This window comes from Erinaceus europaeus, unplaced genomic scaffold, assembly GCF_950295315.1.
Source record: "Erinaceus europaeus unplaced genomic scaffold, mEriEur2.1 scaffold_741, whole genome shotgun sequence".
Taxonomy (NCBI): domain Eukaryota; kingdom Metazoa; phylum Chordata; class Mammalia; order Eulipotyphla; family Erinaceidae; genus Erinaceus; species Erinaceus europaeus.
The window spans coordinates 36,138-49,908 of record NW_026647656.1 but is presented as its reverse complement, the minus strand read 5'-3'; the positions used below and the strand labels follow the sequence as shown (position 1 = coordinate 49,908).

At 54.9% G+C, this 13,771-nt stretch overlaps 1 pseudogene; it reads right to left on the bottom strand.

Annotated features, from left to right (window-relative positions):
* Positions 1–5,365: 5,365 nt before the first annotated feature.
* Positions 5,366–6,515, bottom strand: LOC132536407 (protein yippee-like 5; annotated as a pseudogene).
* Positions 6,516–13,771: the final 7,256 nt, after the last annotated feature.

Sequence of the window (13,771 nt, the reverse complement as noted above, 5' to 3'; positions counted from 1 at the left end):
GGGAAGAGAAAGAACCAGACATCACTCTGACACATGTGCTACCAGGGATCGAACCCAGGACCTCCTGGTACAGTGGGTAAAGCATTAGACTCTCTCCTGCTCTGGCTTCCCTTCCTTTTCAATTTCTTGCTCTCTCTATCCAATAAATAATGAATAAATAAAATATTTAAGAGAGGGGAGAGAGAGAGAGAGAGAGAGAGAGAGAGATCCAGGAGGTGGTGCAGTAGGTGGGACAATGGACTCTCAAGCAGGAGGTCAAGCAGGAGGAGAAAATAAAAGAGAGAGAGAGAGAGAGAGAAAGAAAGAGACCACAGCACTGAAGCTCCCTCAGTGCAGTGGGGACCAGGTTCAAAGCCTGGTCATGCACAAGGCAGAGCAGTGCACTGTCCAGGTGACCTACTGTGTTGTTAAAATTTCAGAGGCTCCAGCTGGCCGGGCTAGCTTTGCGGCGGTGAACAGAGACAGACTCGGGGACACACGGCTGGGCTGATAAGCTGCAGTTTAATCTTTATTCACGAATGGGCAAATCACCACACCGTGTGCTTCTCCATCATTCTCCCTTCACGGCTGCTGCTGGAACTCTGGAACTACGTAGCATAGGGGGCGGGGAGAAAGAGAGGCGCGAAACTAGCAAGGGCCAAACCAATTCTCCTGACAGGGGGAGAGCTAGACCAAACCAATGTGAAGCACACAACACTATTGGGTCATGGCTTAAGGTCCTGAGTTCAATCCCTGGCAGTGTGTGTGTGTCTGAGTGATACTCTGGTCCTTTCCCTGTCATCATCATCTTCTCCTTCTCCTTCTCCTTCTCCTTCTCCTTCTCCTCCTCCTCCTCCTTCTTCTTCTTCTTCTTCCTCTTCTTCTTCTTCCTCTTCTTCTTCTTCTTCCTCTTTTTCTTCTTCCTCTTCTTCTTCTTCCTCTTCTTCTTCCTCTTCTTCTTCCTCTTCTTCTTCTTCCTCTTCTTCTTCCTCTTCTTCTTCCTCTTCTTTTTCTTCTTCCTCTTCTTCTTCTTCCTCTTCCTCTTCCCCTTCCCCTTCCCCTTCCCCTTCCCCTTCCCCTTCCCCTTCCCCTTCCCCTTCCCCTTCTCCTTCTCCTTCTCCTTCTCCTTCTCCTTCTTCCTCTTCCTCTTCCTCTTCCTCTTCTTCTTCTCCTGGACGGCTGACTTTATTTATTTACTTTTAAGACTTGAGCTATCTGTTGTGTGTAAGGGAGAGAGGATTTCCCTGAGCTGGAGAGAAAAGAGACACAGCACAGGTACACACGGTGCCAGGGCTTCGACTGGGAGCCTCAGGCGCAGGAGCCTGATGCTCTACCAGCCCAGCAGGTTCCTGGGTTGCACGATTATCTTTCACAAATGTTAGTTTGTTTATTTATTCATTTTGTCTCCAGGGTTATCTCTGGAGCTCGGTGCTGGCATTACGAATTCACTGTTTCCATTTTATTGGATAGGACAGAAAGATATTGAGAGAGGAGGGGGAGATAGAAAGGGAGAGAGAGAGACACCTGCAGGCCTGCTTCACCACTCATGAAGGGAGCCTGCTGAGGGGGGCGGGAAGCTGGGGGCTCGAACCTGGGTCCTTTCGTTCAGCACTATGCACGCTTAGTCGGGTGTGTCAACACCCGGCCTCCCACAAAGATGTATTTTGATCTCTGGTGGTAGGTGTGGTGTGGGACCATACTCCTGTAATCTTGTGAACAATGATCAAATCACTAATAAAAATTATAGTGCATTAAAAATGAAGCTATTCTTTGACCCAAAGAAAAGTCCTCCCCCCAAGATCTACTTCTATGAGAGAGAGAGAGAGAGAGAGAGAGAGAGAGAGAGAGAGAAAGAGAGTGAGCTTCAGCTCTGCCATGTACCATGCCAGGGATAGGACCTGGGACCTCAGGGTTGCAAGTCCTGTGCTCTGCCACTGAGTACGGCCCCAGCCAGTTATGACTATGACAATACAGTGTCCAACATCATACTTACCCATTTTTGTTTTTCACCAAGAAGTTAGAAGATAAATAGGATCTAGCCTCTCAAATCCCGCGAGATAGAAGGCAGGCTTATGATTTCCATCTTACCACCCGCAGAAGCAAGTAAGAGAGGTCGAAGGCTCTTGTCAGGGTCCTACAAGAAGGTCTATAGCTTTGCTTTTTTGTTCACATCCAGCCGCTGGGACATGAACTACCCATCACGACACACTCCCTTTTGTCCCAAATAGTTGTTTTGAGACTTCACCCCCAACCAAGAGGGTGACCTGCTTAAGTTGGTTTCTCTTCAAGGCTTGAAAAGTAGCTGTGTAGAAAAGTCAAGATCCCCTCCCACCTGGGCCCCAGCCGCTCTTCCTGTGGGTGTCACCTTGACCTCTGTCTGTGTCCTCACAAGTGTGGATCTTGGGTCAGGAGGAATTTAGAAAGCTTGCTTACTGCATTGTTAGCCCCTTCAGAACGCTCATTCCAGGGCCAGGCAGGGGTGCACCTGGTTAAGCGCACACATTTCAGTGCGCAAGGACCCCGGTTCAAGGCCCTGGTCCCCACCTGCAGGGGGAAAGCTTCACGAGTGATGAAGCAGGGCTGCAGGTGTCTCTCTCTGTCTCTTTTCATCTATCTTCCCCAATCCCTCTCAATTTCTCTCTGTCTCTATTCAATAATAAATAAAAAAGGTAAAAAAACTATACTTATTCTATGAAGGGCTTCATCTTGTTAAAACAGAATCTGGGGAGTCGGGCGGTGGCACAGTGGGTTAAGTGCATGTGGCGCAAAGCGCAAGGACCGGCATGTGGATCCCGGTTCGAGCCCCCAGCTCCCCACCTGCAGGGGAGTCGCTTCACAGGTGGTGAAGCAGGTCTGCAGGTGTCTGTCTTTCTCTCCCCCTCTCTGTCTTCCCTTCCTCTCTCCATTTCTCTCTGTCCTATCCAAAAACAATGACATCAGTAACAACAGCAATAATAACTACACCAACAATAAAAAAAGAAAAATAAGGGCAACAAAAGGGAAAATAAATAAATTAATAAAAAAACAAGTGCAACAAAAGGAAATAAATAAATATAAAAAATATTAAAAAAAAAAAGAAGAGTCTGCTCTCTCCATTCCTGCTTAAAATGTGATTTTCACTACGTCAGCTTCTCTTGTGAACAATTCATGATTTTTAGCAGAGCAATGTTTAACACTTGCTTACAGTAGTGGCTGGGACTGAATCCTGGATCTTGGAGCCCCAGCCATGAAAGCCTTTTGCAGACTCATTATGCTGTCTCCCAGGCCCCTGGCCCAACTTCTTTTAGGTAAATCACTTGTTCACGTGGGTGCGATGATTCCTTTCATGCTCTCCACATGTCCTGCCCCTGGGAAGGTGGTGTTTGGACTGGACAGTCCATGTGCTCACCTCCCACTTGTGTTCTGATCCATGGAGGGGCTGGGCTGATGCACAGGGCCTGGGCTGGGCGGTCGACCGTGTGTACCGACCGGCCTAAGCTCTTTCCCCAGGCCAGCAGTGGAGACAGTCTTCACCTGTTGAGGGCCATGCTTACACTGCAGTGATTATGCTAACACTCCACTCACCAGAATGCTCAGCGAGTGGGACATCCTGGTTCACTGGTTCCAGAACAGGGAAATATTCCCAGAAATCCTTTTTGTTCCTTGTGTGACCATGGAAACTCACTCTCTTATCTGTTGAGCAAATATTTACCTTATGCCAGTCTGCCCAAGCTACCACCCAGGTGTCAGGGATGCCAGTGGAATGAGCCCGCAGAGCCCCAGCAGTCCAGGACATGTAGTCTGGGCAGGATAGGGGGGCGGTACACTTGCAGCACAGGAAGAGGGAAACCCTGGCTTTGGGGGGAGGGTACACAGGGTGCTTTGAGAGCCCGGGGCACCCCAGAAGAGAGCCTTGAGCAGGACTATCACATGGGAGCATCAGGAAGCCATTAGCCACGGTGTCTGGGAGACAGAAGCAGCAGCACGGGCAAAGGGCTTAGACACTTATGTGCTTAGCGTGTGAAGCCAAGGAGCTGAAGAAGAAGAGGCCTGTGTGTGTCAGAGAGCCAGGGATGGCTGGGAGAGAGAGAGAGAATAAGCAGGGGGTTCTCCTGCACCCTTTGACCCAACCTGCAAGGTCAGGGCTCATTTATTCTCCAGTGTATGTTTTATTTTATTTTTAATGTTATTATTATTTTTAACCAGAGCACTGCTCAGCTCTGGTGTATGGTGGTGTAGGGGATTGAACCTGAGACTTTGGAGCCTCAGCCATGAGAGTCTCTTTGCAGAACCACTATGCTATCTCTCCTCTGCCCCAGTGTGTGTGTGTGTGTGTGTGTGTGTGTATATATATTAAAAATTTTAAAAATGTTTATTTATTTTCCCTTTTGTTGCCCTTATTTTTTATTGTTGTGGTTAATATTGTTGTTGTTATTGATGTCGTTGTTGTTGGATAGGACAGAGAGAAATGGAGAGAGGAGGGGAAGACAGTGAGGGGGAGAGAAAGACAGACACCTGCAGACCTGCTTCACCGCCTGTGAAGCGACTCCCCTGCAGGTGGGGAGCTGGGGGCTCGAACCGGGATCCTTATGCCGGTCCTTGCACTTTGTGCCACCTGCGCTTATTCTGCTGCGCTACAGCCTGACTCCCCCCAGTGTATATTTTATAATACCATAGTCTTTCTCCTTCAAACATAATACAGAGGGGAAGTGAAATGAACACAGTCAGAGAGGTGGGAACATCAAGTCAGACGGGTGACACTGGACTGGGAAGGACGGTAGTAATCAGAGAAGCACAGCTCTGGGGGTGAGGCCGCTGTTTCTTGGGTGTGTGCAGCTGGCAGCCCAGGGAATGGCATTACCGGCTCTTGACACTTGTTAAAGTAAGCCAGCAGGTCGACTCTTTTTATCCCCACCTCTACTTATTCACTGGATAGAGACAATCAGAAATCAAGAGGGAAGGGGAGGCAGAGAAGAGAAACAGACACTTGCAGCCCTGCTTCACCACTCACAAAGCTTTCCCTCTGCAGGTGGGAACAAAAGGCTCGAACCAGGGACCTCGTGCATTGTAACATGTGCGCTCAACCAGGTGTGCTACCACCTGGCACCTCTATTTTTTTAAAAAAATATTTATTTATTCCCTTTTTTGTTGGCCTTGTTTGTTGTTTTTATTGTTGTAGTTATTGACATCGTTGTTGTTGGGCAGGACAGAGAGAGACGGAGAGAGGAGAGGAAGACAGAGAGGGGGAGAGAAAGACAGACACCTGCAGACCTGCTTCACCACCTGTGAAGCGACTCCCCTGCAGGTGGGGACCCGGGGGCTCAAACCGGGATCCTTACGCCAGGCCTTGCGCTTGGCGTCACGTGCGCTTAACCTGCTGCGCTACGCCCGACTCCCCTCATTTTTTTTTAACTTTAACTTTATTTATATTACTATGCTTAATGTACATGGAAAAGACAACCAAGCAGGTCTGTCCCACTTCAGGAAAAGTTTCCAACCAACACCAATTATGTGGTGACAAATAGCTCGGAATGGTGACATCTTTTGAGTCGAGACTGACAAAGGGGAATGGGCTGTGGTGCTAAGATTCTTCTCCAACAAGAATATGGTCCAAGGGCCAGCACAAGCCACACTAACACTGAACCTTTAGCGCTGGTCACAAATTCGGATCTCTCCTCAGAAACTAGCAAATCAAGTGAAATAATTGGGTTTTAAAAAAGAACTTTAAAATGAGGCCCAAACAAGTTTAAAAAAAAAAAAACATGCTCTTAACACATTTCCCTTTCAATGCTTCCATTAAAACACACCTTTTCACTCTAATAGCCCAGATTTCTTTTTAACTTACTGAGCCCACCATGCAGCTGCATGTAAGACTATCCTGCCTCAAGATGTAAACAGAGGGGGGAAAATTAAGAGCATTTGCATAATATTCTCTCTACACACTTCTGTTGCATGGAAAATAGGAAAATCTTTGCAAAAGAAAGGAAGGAAGGTTCTATCTTAGATTCTCACAACTTCTTGTTCCACAGTTCATGAATCCGACTCTGATGCTAAGGTGACAGTGTATGTAAGCAGATTTGTGTTTTCCTGGGAAAAGATGGAGTTGTATCTTTTTCTTCAAGAGTTATCACATGGTATGTGCTCCTCAAACCCCTCACTCTCTCGAACTAGAGCTCGTTCCAGGATCACTCGGCCTTCCTTATAACGCTGGCTATCTTCAGTGGCAAATTCATAGATCCAGCCCAGTTTGCTGTTGGCAGGTTTTGCAGCTCACATCTCGAACCATGTGGCGGCCAGTAAGCATGACCCGGTCTTGAACTTCACTGTACTGCAGGTTAACTGCCTTGTTAAAAAGAAATGCTCGGCCGGTGGTGCCTGTGAACCGTGTGGAAATGAGCTCTGAGCGCTTGGTCAGGATCGTGATCATGTAAACAGATGGGTACCACCAATATGATCGAGGAAATTTCTGCCCATTTTTGCAGCTGAAGTTCTAAAAACCCCAAGCGGTTGTGAGACCCGCGGCCGGGGCGACCCCTCTCTCCTCAGCCGGGACGAAGCCCCTCCTCATTTTTTTTTTAAGGGAAGACTCCCAGGTGTTAAGTGTTGGCAACGGAATAACAACAAAAACACCCCAGAAAAGGTGAGACCCAACAATAAGCTTCTGCTTTTCCATTTGTTGCGAGAGCCAGCGACTTGCGGTTCGGGGTTCAGGTGGCTCTGTGGTGAGGCTCTGGAGTGTGTCCCAGGAGTTCATGGGCGAGCTTTGCAAGTCAAATGTGCCTCTAACCCATGCTGGGACTTGGGGGCACCTAGGAGCCCGGGGTGTGGGCCCTGCTCAGCCTGGGTCACAGCTGCTCTGAAGCTGGAGACACCCTCGGTCAGTGGTACCAGGCTACCACCGGGTAAGAGCAACAGAAGTACCAAGAGGGCAGGGCTGTGAAGAGTCTTCTGGGGGTGCTGGGCCCTGTGGTGGTTCTGAGAGAGGGCAAACCTTAGTGCAATCAGACAGAGACAGGAACTTCAGAAAAGACGACCAGGCGGGCTTAGGCCCCGGGTGGAACTAGGCTGCCGAGCAGTGGGGTTAGCTTAGCGTAGCTCTGAGAGTCTACAGAGAGAACAGGGGTGGGGCCGGCCACTTGCTTCTCAGAATAAAACTGGACCCAGGTGTGCGGCGATGAACCCCGAGGCCATTCAACGGACCTTTGGAGAGGTTCTTACTGCCTTGCTGGCCATCCAGAAACTTCCATGACTGATGGCCTGCCCCGCTTCCCACTGGACACGAAGCCCCGTTGGGCAGAGGTGTGGCTGCCTTGCTCACTGATGTCTCCTGCTGGTCTAGAGTCATGTCTACAATGCAGTGAACACTCAGAGGGTTCTTTCCAGCTGCTTCCTAGTGTTCTCCTGGGGCTGGGGCTCGGAGACTCTGTGAACGACTCCCAGGACTAGTTCTGTGACGTTTATGTTCTCGTGCGGAGACCAACAGGAAGCAAGCTCATAAACCTGTGAGTCAGATGATTCTTTTTTAAAAGATTTATTTTCCCTTTTGTTGCCCTGTTGTTTTCCATTGTTGTAATTACTTTTGTTATTGATGTTGTTGTTGTTGGATAGGACAGAGAGAAATGGACAGAGGAGGGGAAGACAGAGAGGGGGAGAGAAACACAGACACCTGCAGACCTGCTTCACCGCCTGGGAAGCGATTTCCCTGCGTTTGGGGAGCCAGGGGCTCGAACCGGGATCCTATACCGGTCCTTGCGTTTCGTACCACGTGCACTTAACTCACTGTGCTACCGCCCGACTCCCTAGTCAGATGATTCTAAAGAGCGTGGCCTGTCCTCACCCCACCCACCGTGTGTGTTCAGGACAGGGGTCTGTCTGTGCCCTGATTTTACCTTTAATCCTTGAGCCTGACACACAGGGAGGAGTTCCATGGTATTTTTTACTGGCTGCTCTGCATGGACACACAGGTGGACAAAGAGCCCAGCCTCCACAGCTATGCCCCGTGGAGGCTGCAGAACTCACTATTATCAACCTGGGAGTAATTGCAGATAAGCCCGAGTGTGGATTTCACTTGCCAACAGGGAGGGGTAGAGCACGAGTTTAACAAACAGGCATAATCTTAATGAATGACCTGATAACCGTAATTAATTGCCTCCTATCTGGAGGCCTCCTTGGAATTCTGGGCGTGAGAAACCTGTGTCTGGCAGCTTTGGAAGGGATGGAAAGGAGGTGAGGGCCTTGATCTCTTGTTGGGTGAGCTTTGGCTCAAGCCTCTGTGCCTCTGTGCCTCAGGATCAAAGGTGGGGTGGAGTGTGGGGTGCCACAGGGCAGGGCTGCTGCTAGTTCAAATCTCTCAGCTTTGCAAGCTTTGGACACCTGCAGCCTTGAAACCAGTGGTGACTCAGGTCAATGCTGGAAACCAGGGTACAGGCACAGCAGAATGCCCTGCAGGGCTGGGGGTCCACTGCCCTTCTGCCTGGGTGGGGCCTGGGGTGCCCTCCCTCCCACTCCCACCCTGGGTGGCGGCCTGGGGTGCCCTCTCCCCCTAGGTGGGGCCTGGGGTGCCCTCCCTCCCTCTCCCACCCTGGGTGGGGGCCTGGGGTTCCCTTCTTCCCCCTCCTTCCCTGGTTAGGGGCCTGGGGTTCCCTCTCCCCCTCTCCCCCTGGGTGGGGCCTGGGGTGCCCTCTCCCCCTCTCCCCCTGGGTGGGGCCTGGGGTGCCCTCTCCCCCTCTCCCCCTGGTTAGGGGCCTGGGGTTCCCTCTCCCCCTCTCTCCCCCTCTCCCCCTGGGTGGGGCCTGGGGTTCCCTCTCCCCCTCTCCCCCTCTCCCCTTGGGTGGGGCCTGGGGTGCCCTCTGTCCCCCACACCGTGGTGGGTCACCCCAGGAATCTCTCCTGCTTCTTAGGGGACCCTGGGCAGATAAACTTCCAAAGTGAGGGAGACTGTAGCTGCGGGCCTGGGAGGGAACCTTTCCGAACTGGGGGGGGGGGTGGTTAGTGGGCCGGGGTGTGTGGCCCCTTCCCCCCGGGGGACACTGGGGTCAGGGCTGGGGGTGTCCGGGTGGGCACGGGCCCCATGTCCCCCAGGGTGACCCCAGGCCCTGCCCGGAGAGCCCGGCCTGCAGGGGTTAAGCGCGACCGCAGCGGGCGGGGGCGGGCGGGCCGGGCGGGGGGCGGCGCCGAGCGGTGGCGGCTGGACCAGGCCGCGGGGCGGGCGCGGGGCGGGTGCGGGGCGGGTGCGGGGCTGGGCCGCCCGGCCATGAGCGCCCTGCGGGGCCGGGGCAGCGGAGGCGCGGGGCGGCCGGAGCCTTTGTGAGCGGCGGGGACAAAGGCGCGGCCAGGCCGAGCGGGTGAGTGCGGCGGGGAGTGGGGGTCCCCGGGCGTGTCCCCGGAGGGGAGGTGGGGGAGCCGGGCTGGGAGTGGGGGACCCCGGAGGAGAGGTGGGGGACCCGGGGTGGGAGGTGGGGGACCCCGGGGTGGGAGGTGGGGGGACCCCGGGGTGGGAGGTGGGGGACCCCGGGGTGGAGTGGGGGACCCCGGGCTGGGAGGTGGGGGAGCCGGGCTGGAAGTGGGGGACCCCGGAGGAGAGGTGGGGGACCCCGGAGGAGAGGTGGGGGACCCGGGCTGGGAGGTGGGGGACCCGGGCTGGGAGGTGGGGGACCCCGGGGTGGGAGGGTGGGGGAGCCGGGCTGGGAGGTGGGGGAGCCGGGCTGGGAGTGGGGGACCCCGGAGGAGAGGTGGGGGACCCCGGGGTGGGAGGTGGGGGACCCTGGGGTGGGAGGTGGGGGAGCCGGGCTGGGAGGTGGGGGAGCCGGCGTGGGAGTGGGGGACCCGGGCTGGGAGGTGGGGGAGCCGGGCTGGGAGTGGGGACCCCGGAGGAGAGGTGGGGGAGCCGGGCTGGGAGGTGGGGGGACCCCGGGGTGGGAGGTGGGGGGACCCCAGGGTGGGAGGTGGGGGACCCCGGACTGGGCTGGGAGGTGTGGGGGACCCCGGGGTGGGAGTGGGGGTACCCCAGGGTGGGAGGTGGGGGGGGACCCCGGGGTGGGAGTGGGGGACCCGGGTGGTGGGAAGGGGGAGACCCTGGAGTGGGAGGTGGGGGGACCCCGGGCTGGAGGGGGGAGACCCCGGGCTGGGAGGTGGGGGGACCCCGGGGTGGGGGTGGGGAGTGGTGATGCCCCCACCTCGGCTGGGAGATGGGAGTGTCCCGAGGCTGGAAGTGAGGTGTCCTGGGCACTGAGGTGGGGGGTCGCCAGCCAGGGTGGTGGGTGGTCCCCAGGCAGGCGGATGTTCCCCCCACCCTCTCACCCCTGCCTGGTGTCCTTGGGCTGGGAGGTAGAGACCCCGGCTGGGGGGGGTCCTGGGGCCCGGCCCTGTGTGGCGGTGGGGTGGCCCTGGCCGTGTGGCCTGGAGCCCCGGTTCCCGTGACCCCGTCAGACCTGCCGGACTTTCGTGTGACCCGGTTGTCCCAGCTCTGCGGCTCCATGTGTCTTCTGGGCTCCATGTGTCTGTGTCTGACTCGGGTCCCTGCTGTGAGCACCCTGGACCCCTCTTCCCTGGGCCCCTCTGCCGGACTTCTCTGTCCCGGGTCCCCTGCAGTCTGGAGTGTTGGGGTGTGCTTGGCTGTGACCCTGCAACTGGACTGGCCTCTGTCTCCATCTCTCTCTCTGCCTCCATCTCTCTCTCTGCCTCCATCTCTCTCTCTGCCTCCATCTCTCTCTCTGCCTCCATCTCTCTCTGCCTCCATCTCTCTCTCTGCCTCCATCTCTCTCTCTGCCTCCATCTCTCTCTCTGCCTCCATCTCTCTCACTGCCTCCATCTCTCTCACTGCCTCCATCTCTCTCTCTGCCTCCATCTCTCTCTCTGCCTCCATCTCTCTCTCTGCCTCCATCTTTCTCTGCCTCCATCTCTCTCTGCCTCCATCTCTCTCTGCCTCCATCTCTCTCTGCCTCCATCTCTCTCTGCTCCATCTCTCTCTCTGCCTCCATCTCTCTCTCTGCCTCCATCTCTCTCACTGCCTCCATCTCTCTCTGCCTCCATCTCTCTCTGCCTCCATCTCTCTCTGCCTCCATCTCTCTCTGCCTCCATCTCTCTCTGTCTCCATCTCTCTCTGTCTCCATCTCTCTCTGCCTCCATCTCTCTCTCTGCCTCCATCTCTCTCTCTGCCTCCATCTCTCTCTCTGCCTCCATCTCTCTCTCTGCCTCCATCTCTCTCACTGCCTCCATCTCTCTCTGCCTCCATCTCTCTCTGCCTCCATCTCTCTCTGCCTCCATCTCTCTCTGCCTCCATCTCTCTCTGCCTCCATCTCTCTCTCTGCCTCCATCTCTCTCTCTGCCTCCATCTCTCTCACTGCCTCCATCTCTCTCTGCCTCCATCTCTCTCTGCCTCCATCTCTCTCTGCCTCCATCTCTCTCTGTCTCCATCTCTCTCTGCCTCCATCTCTCTCTGCCTCCATCTCTCTCTGCCTCCATCTCTCTCTGCCTCCATCTCTCTCTGCCTCCATCTCTCTTTCTTTCTGCCTCCATCTCTCTCTCTCTTCATCTCTCTCTGCCTCTATCTCTCCCCTCTCTCTGTCTCCATCTCTCTCTGTCTTCATCTCTCTGTCTCCATCTCTCTCTGCCTCCATCTCTCTCTGTCTTCATCTCTCTCTCTGCCTCCATCTCTCTTTCTTTCTGCCTCCATCTCTGTCTCTCTTCATCTCTCTGCCTCCATCTCTCCCCTCTCTCTGCCTCCATCTCTCTCTTTATCTCTCTCTCTCTGCCTCCATCTCTCTCTCTTCATCTCTCTCTCTCTCTCTATGCTTCCATCTCTCTCCTCTCTTCCCTGTGTCATGAGATTATGTGACCAGAGTGTGTGTCTCCTCTCCTTTCATAGTCCCATCTCCTTGTGTGACTCTTGACTGGCCTTGGCATCTGTGTGTGTCCTCTAGCCGCTTCTGAAAGGGACAATCCCCTCCCGTGGTTTATTGCACCTTAAGGTTGTGCCATCACTGTGGCTGTCCACCCCCTCCCCTGACCTTGGAGTCAGGTAACGTCCCTGCCACCTGCACAGTCACCCAGCAGGGGACCGCAGGGAGGAGACTGAGCAGGGAAGGGAGGTCTCTTTGGAGGAGGACTGTGGCCCCAGAGCCCCGTCAGACCCTGGCATTGCTTGTGGGTGGTCTGTGCTGATACTGTTGGCCCGTCCTGTCCCCCTGACCTCCAGGATGCCCTCCGAGAGGCGTGCCCAGCCTGACGGAGGAGTGTGTAGGGTGGTTGTGCCTCCTCTCCTAGGAAGGGGGTGGGGTGGGCCTCAAGGCTCAGACATCTCCCTCCAGCCTGCAGATGGCGGGCACCCTGCACTGCCCAATGGCTTTGCATCAGAGCCGCTGCCCCAGAGCCCTGGACGTCCCCAGGGGACTCAAGCTGGAGAAGCCGGGCCCGGCCCCGCCTCCAGGCCCCATCTGCTGTCTCTGATGGGGGTGGGGGACTCAGGTTGTAGGGGCTCCTTGAAACACACAGCTCTCCCTGCAGGCCCGGCCCCAAAGGCTGGGGATCCAGCCTCCTCCTGTACTTCCCCCCGGCGGGCTGGACATGTCCGTCCCCTTGCTCACCCGCCTCTAAGGGTGACGTTCAGGCCCCTCTGCCCAAGTGAGGTTCCTACTCTGTGCCGTCACCGTCACTGTCACCGTCACCGTTGCTTTCTCAAGGTGCCCTGCTTCTTCCTCTGCTTGAGCAGAGCCCATTTCCCACGGGGCGGGGCGAGGGGTCTCTTCCTGTCTGCTGAGCCAGATCTGGGGAGCCCTTCCTCTGGACGGGCTGGGCTATCTCGTTTAGGCCTCCCTGCAGAGTGCGGGCCTTTGATCCCAAGGACAGCGCTGGGCACAGGGCAGGGGCTCAGGAACAGCTGCTGATGGAGCGGTTGTGCAGCGAGTAGAGCATCCCACGTTCTGCCGTCTCAGGCTTCACTGTGGATGCTCTAGGGGAGCCGGAAGGCTGCTGGGTGGCTCAGGGCCCTGGGTCCAGAGGAACATGAGAGGAAGGTCTTCTGTTAATTAGACCAGGAGCAAGTTAATAGGTCCGTGTGGTCAAGTTGTCCCCTTTTATTTGATTCTCTCTCTCTCTCTCTCTCTCTCTCTCTCTCACCAATGCTCAGCTGGCTTATGGTGGTGCTGGGGACTGAACCTGGAACTTTAGAAGCATCAGGCATGAAAGTCTTTTGCGCAACTATTGTGCTATCTTCTTAGCTGTATTAGGGGTATGGCTTTCTTTTCTAAGCATCATTTTATTTGATTTTTTAAATTTATGTGTGATTTAATAATGACTGACAAGACTGTAAGATCACAGGGGTACAATTCCGCACAGTTCCCACCACCAGAATTCTGTATCCCACCCCCTCCGGGATGAGGATGGACCAGAGATCTTTATGGGGAGCAGTAGGTGGGAGGTCTGGCTTCTGTAACTGCTTCTCCACTGGACATGGGTGTTGGCAGGTGGATCCAAGGGGTGTGATTTCCTGTGATTTCTGGTATTCATGGCCAGCCTTTCTCTGAAAATACTACATGCAGTTCAGTGTTTTGAGGGAGAGAGAGTCTAGCCACACAACTTGAACTCACACGTTGTTGGGTTCATTGTTAGTTCTGGCTCGCCTTTACTGGCCTGCTCTGTAACCAAGCTGCGTGGCTGGTATTGTATGCACAGGAAGAAGCAGCTGGTGGGGAGTTTGTTGGTGTCAGTGGTTTCAGGCATCCAGGGGAGCCCGGGGAGAATTCCAGTACCTGCCGAGATACCGGCCCAGGCGTTTGATGTGTGTGTGTTCTCTCAGCCAGTGGGAGGGGTGGAG